This window comes from Oncorhynchus nerka, linkage group LG19, assembly GCF_034236695.1.
Source record: "Oncorhynchus nerka isolate Pitt River linkage group LG19, Oner_Uvic_2.0, whole genome shotgun sequence".
Classification (NCBI taxonomy): domain Eukaryota; kingdom Metazoa; phylum Chordata; class Actinopteri; order Salmoniformes; family Salmonidae; genus Oncorhynchus; species Oncorhynchus nerka.
Genome location: NC_088414.1, coordinates 19276393 through 19285102, shown reverse-complemented (window position 1 = coordinate 19285102; position 8710 = coordinate 19276393). Strand labels below are relative to the sequence as shown.

Below are 8710 nucleotides of genomic sequence, written 5' to 3'. Positions count from 1 at the left end.
ATGATTCTCAATCAGAGACAACTAATGACACCTGCCTCTGATTGAGAACCATACTAGGCCGAAAACATAGAAATACCCAAAACCTAGAAAAACAAACATAGACTGCCCACCCAACTCACGCCCTGACCATACTAACTAAATACAAAACACAGGAAATAAAGGTCAGAACGTGACAGCACTGTCATCTGTGATCTTTGTGATATGACTTTCTTTAAGCATGTACTGATGAAACTGTCACTTAATATTTTTTTCTTAAAGTCAACAAACGCTCAACATGTATTCACTCTGTGATAGGGTTGGATCCTATATGCTACTTTTATTATTGTCCTGTAAATGGTTCAGTGCCTATAATTTAGGCTGTGTGTAGGAAATTACCTCTACTACTAAACTACTACTAGATTATAGTGATAAGGAAAACAGCATACACATTTGGCTTGTGTATTCATTTGCCTATAACTAATCAGAATTCCATTATGTTTACATAAAAAAAGAGTACTTCAAAATGAGAAGATCCTGTCATGGAAAAGACGACTGGGCGGACATAAAGTGGAAAGGAGGGGAAATAACTCACCATGCAGCAGGACACCTTCAGCGGTGGGGTCTTTGTAATGCAGGTTTGATAGTTATATTTTCAATAATAATAATGGTTAGCTGTTATGTGACAATTACGTCAAATTTTATTTTTTGGTGAATATTGTCACGAGTCCGACCGAAGGTGGCTCCCCTTCCCGTTCGGGTGGCGGTCGTCGTCGCCGGTCTACTAGCTGCCACTGATTTCTTTCCTCCCCCTCCTTATATGTTTATTGATAGCACCTGTTTTAAGTTTGTAATTAGTTGGGCTTTATTAGTCAGCCGGCCCGCCCGTTTCTTTGTACGGGATTGAATATTGTAACCCTGGTGTTGGTTAGAGACGAACGTGCTGTTGTATTTTCGTTCCCCGTATCTGGGGCATTTTATTTTAAGCACCCAGTGTTTAGTGGGTAGCCGTATTTTCACTGTGTGTGCATTAAAAGAGCACTATACTGAACTCTCTGTTTCCCTGCGCCTGACTCCACATTCACAACACCCAGGACCTTACATAGATGGTCAAGGAAGTTGCACAGAACTTCCCCAACATCCCCTCCCAAATTTATATGGAGCCTTCAAAAACACATGGAGCAACTGCGAAAAGAAATGGCTGAGGATATACACTGCTCAAAAAAATAACACATCCTAGATCTGAATGAATGAAATATTCTTATTAAATACTTTTTTCTTTACATAGTTGAATGTGCTGACAACAAAATCACACAAAAAGTATCAATGGAAATCAAATGTATCAACCCATGGAGGTCTGGATTTGGAGTTGCACTCAAAATTAAAGTGGAAAACCACACTACAGGCTGATCCAACTTTGATGTAATGTCCCTTAAAACAAGTCAAAATGAGGCTCAGTAGTGTGTGTGGCCTCCATGTGCCTGTATGACCTCCCTACAAGGCCTGGGCATGCTCCTGATGAGGTGGTGGATGGTCTCCTGAGGGATCTTCTCCCAGACCTGGACTAAAGCATCCGCCAACTCCTGGACAGTCTGTGGTGCAACGTGGATGGAGCGAGACATGATGTCCCAGATGTGCTCAATTGGATTCAGGTCTGGGAAACGGGCGGGCCAGTCCATAGCATCAATGCCTTCCTCTTTCAGGAACTGCTGACACACTCCAGCCACATGAGGTCTAGCATTGCCTTGCATTAGGAGGAACCCAGGGCCAACCGCACCAGCATATGGTCTCACAAGGGGTCTGAAGATCTCATCTCGGTACCTAATGGCAGTCAGGCTACCTATGGCGAGCACAAAGAAATGCCACCCCACAACATGACTGACCCACCGCCAAACCGGTCATGCTTGAGGATGTTGCAGGCAGCAGAACGTTCTCTACGGCGTCTCCAGACTGTCACGTCTGTCACATGTGCTCAGTGTGAACCTGCTTTCATCTGTGAAGAGCACAGGGCGCCAGTGGCGAATTTTCCAATCTTGGTGTTCTCTGGCAAATGCCAAACGTCCTGCACGGTGTTGGGCGCAACCTCCACCTGTGGACGTCGGGCCCTCATACCACCCTCATGGAGTCTGTTTCTGACCGTTTGAGCAGACATGCACATTTGTGGCCTGCTGGAGGTCATTTTGCAGGGCTCTGGCAGTGCTCCTCCTGCTCCTCCTTGCACAAAGGCGGAGGTAGCGGTCCTGCTGCTGGGTTGTTGCCCTCCTACAGCCTCCTCCACGTCTCCTGATGTACTGGCCTGTCTCTTGGTAGCGCCTCCATGCTCTGGACACTACGCTGACAGACACAGCAAACCTTCTTGCCACAGCTCGCATTGATGTGCCATCCTGGATGAGCTGCACTACCTGAGCCACTTGTGTGGGTTGTAGACTCCATCTCATGCTACCACTAGAGTGAAAGCACCGCCAGCATTCGAAAGTGACCAAAACATCAGCCAGGAAGCATAGGAACTGAGAAGTGGTCTGTGGTTATCACCTGCAGAACCACTCCTTTATTGGGGGTGTCTTGCTAATTGCCTATAATTTCCACCTGCTGTCTATTCCATTTGCACAACAGCATGTTAAATGTATTGTCAATCAGTGTTGCTTCCTAAGTGGACAGTTTGATTTCACAGAAGTGTGATTGACTTGGAGTTACATTGTGTTGTTTAAGTGTTCCCTTTATTTTTTTGAGCAGTGTACTAAAAATGTCTAGTATGTAATGACATTTAATTCAAAGTAAATGTAAATTCTTTATTTTTATGTAGTATGCTCAGTTCATGCCTATGATTTCAGAGTTCAACAAAGCCAACAACTGCTTCATGTGTGCCACTGATAAAGAACCTGGATGTGGCCCAAAGACTGACTGGGTTAGTCACTTTATTTAACATGTTTCTAATCTTTTGACAACAGTGACTGCATGTAAAGACAATTGATGATATAACATGGCTAATTCGGTATTCGTCATACTGCATTGATATTTGATATTATTTATAACGTGTTATGTTTGGTTTGTTTTAGATTGAATGTTTTGCATGCCAACGGTGGTTCCATGTGCTGTAACTAGGAATGAAGACAAAAGAGTTCAACAGAGTAAAGAACACAAACTGGAAGTGCAGTCTTTGTTGTTGAATATGTATGCTATACCCCATCCACACTGAAGAGGCTCTGAAATGTACATCAACCAGGGATAAAGAGAAGGTTAAGTGTCTGACATGTTGGAAAAGATTAAAGGTCTACAATTTCAGGTTAATTTGCCAATATTACATTTTTATTTACTTGCCACCATTACTGTGGTTACATGTTCAGTATATGTATTGACCAGCAAACCCACTGCAGCCTACTTCACTAGCTCACTCTCCATCCCTGCTTTGGACAATTAATAGCATGACTCTCATACTTTTCCTTTATGGTTGATATTAACGACGAAAGGAGATATTATCTGTCTCTCTCCTATTGTGTACCACTGTAAAATACTGTGGGGAAAAAAATAATGGAAAATAAGTACTTAGAACTACCAATTATTATAGATAAATATTAAAGAAAAGTGTAAACCCAACACTGGACCGAACCCTCTTATTGTCAAACTACTATTAATGTACAACAATATAGAAGAGACATAACTAGAGGTTATGCAATATGGGTGTATATCCACTGCACGCTTCTTAGGTGTGTAATTGACATGACCAAGGAGCTATTGAAATTTAAAACTATGACAAATGTACGTTACACCGCGTGATTTTACAGTACACAAACAAGTGTACTGTGTGCAATATAGAAGGGTACATTCTGCACCATGTTTGAAGTCAGAAGGTCACATGATCAAGGAGCTATTGAAATTTAAATTTTTTTAAAATTGAATGTAAAATCTTGCGAGATAAATGGACACACTAATAGATGTGCAATATAGAAGGGTAGTCAGTGGACATTCTGAACCTTGTTTGAAGTCAATAGGTTACATGACCAAGGAGCTATTAAGATTTTACATTTAGAAAATTCATGTAAAATCTTGTGAGATGAAAATGTACAAACTAACGGGTGTGCAATGTGTAGGCCCACTGAGTGGACATTCTAAAACCTTGTTTGAAGTCCCTAGGTCACATGACCAAGGAGCTATTGACATTTTACATTTGGAAAAATTAATGTAAAAACGTGTGAGATGAAAATGGACAAACTAAAGGGTGTGAAATATAGAAGTGTAGTCAGTGGACATTCTGGACTTTGTTTGAGTCAAGTAAGTCACATGACCAAGGAGCTGCTGAAATTGTTTACGCTCCGTAACTAATTCAACTAGGAATACAAAATGATGCTCACATTTCCACATGTTTATTAGCTTTGGAAAGCGAATTAATGTCCAAATCGTGAAAATAAGACCTGTGTAATGTTGTTCGCAATTTTTCCAACATAATGACACTTATTTGTATGTGGCTCAAGTGGTTTGAAAGCGGTTTGAAAGCGCATATATCCGTTGAATATCCAACTTGAAACTGTCTTTACCTCGGTGCCTAGGAATGAAGACAAAAGTATTGGTGCAGATGTTATGGACGTTTCATTTTTTGTCAATAATGAGTCACGTAAGAAGTACCTTGGAATTTAATCCAATCCCACTAAGCTAGCTAGCTAGTTGTAGCTGTTTGAAATAACTAGCTATTTGACTACAGTACTATTTGATGGTTTTGCCAAGTTTAGAATTGGTCTAATGAAACAAAGCAAAGCAATACCACGTATAGTATAGGGGAGCTATTTATAACTGAATCAAATTCATACTAGACCAACTGGCTAGCTAGCAATCTTACTGGCAGCAATATCCTTGCCTGTGAAGCCCTTTTTGTGCAAAGCGATGATGACGGCACGTGTTCCTTGCAGGTAACCATGGTTGACAGAGGAAGAACAATGATTCCAAGCACCACCCTCCTTTTGAAGCTCCCAGTTTGTTATTCGAACTCAACCAGCATGACAGAGGGATCTCCAGCTTGCCCTCATCAACACTCACATCTGTGGTAACGAGAGAATCACTGACATGATGTCAAGAAGGGCAGCAAAGAAGCCACTTCTCTCCAGGAAAACATCAGGGACAGACTGATATTCTGCAAAAGGTACAGGGATTGGACTGCTGAGGACTGGGGTAAAGTAATTTTCTCTGGTGAATCCCCTTTCCGATTGTTTGGGCCATCCGTAAAAAAGCTTGTCCGGAGAAGACAAGGTGAGCGCCACCATCAGTCCTGTGTCATGCCAACAGTAAAGCATCCTGAGACCATTCATGTGTGGGGTTGCTTCTCAGCCAAGGGAGTGGGCTCACTCACAATTTTGCCTAAGAACACAGCCATGAATAAAGAACGGTACCAACACATCCTCTGAGAGCAACTTCTCCCAACCATCCTGGAAAAGTTTGGTGATGAACAATGCCTTTTCCAGCATGATGGAGCACCTTGCCATGAGGCAAAAGTGATAACTAAGTGGCTCGGGGAACAAAACATTGATATTTTGGGTCCATGGCCAGGAAACTCCCCAGACCTTAATCCCATTGAGAACTTGTGGTCAATCCTCAAGAGGCGGGTGGACAAACAAAACCCCACAAATTCTGACAAACTCCATGCATTGATTATGCAAGAATGGGCTGCCATCAGTCAGGATGTGGCCCAGAAGTTAATTGACAGAATGCCAGGGCGGATTGCAGAGGTCTTGGAAAAACAAGGGTCAACGCTGTAAATATTGACTCTTTGAAGTCAACTTCATGTAATTGTCAATAAAAGCCTTTGACACTTTTGAAATGCTTGTAATTATACTTCAGTATTCCATAGTAACATCTGACAAAAATATCTAAAGACACTGAAGCAGCAGACTGTGAAAATTAATATTTGTGTCATTCTCAAAACTTTTGGCCATGACTGTAGATGGACAGTCCCACAACTAGCAGTTGTGCGAATCAAGTCTTGCATTGCGACACACTGAGGGAGTATCTAAAACTGTAGGGTGCTATTCAGAAAGTGAAAAAAGCATACTGTAGTCTATTTGTCTGACTTCAAATGTACTGGTACATTATTAGGACTATTATCATGAGATTCAACCACTATACACTCACAAATATAATATTTCACAGAAGGATAAAGTCCAAGTCCCGTGACAAAAGTAAAGAATTTATAGATAGTCCCTGATGATAATTGACGTCATACACCGACAGTTAGTGTTCTTTTAAACCTAATCTTAACCACACTACTAACTTTATGCCTAACCCTAACCTTAAATTAAGACCAAAAAGTGAATCTTTGTTTTCATGAGGTTTTAACATATAGACAATTTTGACTTTGTGGCTGTTTGTAACTAGTGACAACCAAGATTAACACATAATTAAAATTGGGATTTAGCGGAATATATCGGTCACACCGTTCATATAGGCTACCTCAATGGATCACACTGTAGCAGTGGTACTGGATCGCCTCTTCCTTTCTGACTGTAGCATCATAAATAGGCATCATACATAGACCGAGATATTGATCTGATTTAGCCAATCTCTGCATGTTTCTATTGACAGTATCAGAGGAAGGTTTGAAAAATTGCCAAAGACTCCAGCCACCCAAGCCATAGACTGTTCACACAACTACCGTCTGGTAAACGGTATCGGAGCAATGGCTCTCGGGTCAGAGACAGCTTCTACCCCCAAGCCATAAAACTGCTAAATAGCCAGACTGCTAAATAGTTAGCATTATTATTAAACAAGTGCACCTTGTGCTGGGGGCAATAAGAGGCCACTCTAAAATGTACAGTTTTGTCACACAACATAATTGGCACGCTTACTGCAGGAATGTCTACCAGAGCTAATGCCAGATAATTTCATGTTAATTTCTCTGCCATAAGCCGCCTCCAACTTCATTTTAGAGAATTTGGCAGTATGTCCAACCGGCCTCACAACAGCAGACCATGTGTAAACACGCCAGCCCAGGACCGCCACATCTGGCTTCTTCACCTGCGGAATCGTCTGAGACCAGCCACCCGGACAGCTGATTAAACTGTGTGTTTACACAACCAAACATTTTCTGCACAAACTGTCAGAAACCGTCTCAGGGAAGCTCATCTGTGTGCTCATTGTCCTCACCAGGGTCTTGCCTAACTGTAACTTCAGTGGGCAAATGCTCACCTTCGATGGCCACTTTCAAGCTGCAGAAGTGTGCTCTTCATTGATTAATCAAGTTTTCAACTGTACCAGGCAGATGGCAGACAGCGTGTATGGCATTGTGTGGGTGAGCGGTTTGCTGATGTCAACACTGTGAACAGAGTGCCCCATGGTGGCGGTGGGGTTATGGTATGGGCAGGCATAAGCTATGGACAACGAACACAAATACATTTTTCCGATGGTAATTTGAATGCACAGAGATACGATCTGTCGCCATCCCCTCATGTTTCAGCGTGATAATGCACAGCCCCATGTCGCAAGGATCTGTGCACAATTCCTGGAAGCTAAAAATGTCCCAGTTTTCCATGGCCTGCATACTCTCCAGACATGTCACCCATTGAGCCCGTTTGGGATGCTCTGGAGCGACATGTATGACAGTGAGTTCCAGTTCCTGCCAATATCCAGCAACTTCACACAGCCATTGAAGAGGAGTCAGACAAAATTCCATAGGCCACAATCAACAGCCTGATCAACTCTATGCAAAGGAGTTGTGTCGCACAACATAAGGCAAATGGTGGTCACACCAGATACTGACTGTTTTTCTGATCCATGCCCTACTTCTTTTTAAGGTATATGTGACAACAGATGCATATCTGTAATCCCAGTAATGTGAATTACATAGATTTTTGGCCTAATGAATGTATTTCAAATGACTGATTTCCTTATGAACTGTAACTCAGTAAAATCTTTGTTTTTGTTCAGTGTACAAACTATATACACACTCACTCACACACTACATTGACACTCCCACACAAAACCCATACACTATATACACACACACACACACATAGACTGACACAACACATATACACATTACATACGTACATTCACATACACTTTTGCACTCATCATTTGCTGCTGCTGCTCTGTTTATTTTACTCTTATTATCATCTATCACAATGTCACTTTACCCTGCCTTCATGTACATACTGTATCTAAACTCTTAGAAAAAAAGTGTTATCTAAAACCTAAAAGGGTTCTTTGGCTGTCCCCATAGGGTAACCCTTTGAACAACCATTCTTGGATCCAGGTAGAACCCTTATGGGTTCCATGTAGAACCCTATCCACAGAGGTTTCTACGTGGAACCCAAAAGGGTTCTACATGAACCCAAAAAGGTCCTACTTGGAACCAAAAAGTGTTATCCTAGGGACAGCCGAATAAACCATTTGGAACCATTTTTTTTCTTAAGAGTGTACCTCAAATACCTTGTACCTCTCTATACATTGATCTGGTACTGGTACTCCCTGTATACAGCGCCATTCTTGTGTATTTAATTTTATTCCTCGTGTTAGTTATTAAATATATATGTATTTTTATTGTTTTACTCTGTATCGTTTGGAATGGTTCGTAAGCAAGCATTTCACTGTAAAGTCTACACCAATTGTATTCGCCGCATGTGATAAATAAAAATGTATTTGATTTGGAAAGTGTAAAGTGATAGACAGCCGAGTGAACAAATAACAAGACGCAATGCGGCCCTACAAACCAATCACAAGCCATAGGGCGTTTTATGGTTGAATGGGAGGA

At 41.7% G+C, this 8710-nt stretch overlaps 1 long non-coding RNA gene across 1 annotated transcript; it reads left to right on the top strand.

Moving 5' to 3' along the window:
* The first annotated feature begins 534 nt into the window (after positions 1–534).
* LOC135562394 (uncharacterized) lies at positions 535–3403 on the top strand. Its single transcript, XR_010459907.1, has 3 exons — positions 535–614; positions 2808–2881; positions 3033–3403. It is a non-coding gene; the product is annotated as an uncharacterized LOC135562394 (long non-coding RNA).
* Positions 3404–8710: the final 5307 nt, after the last annotated feature.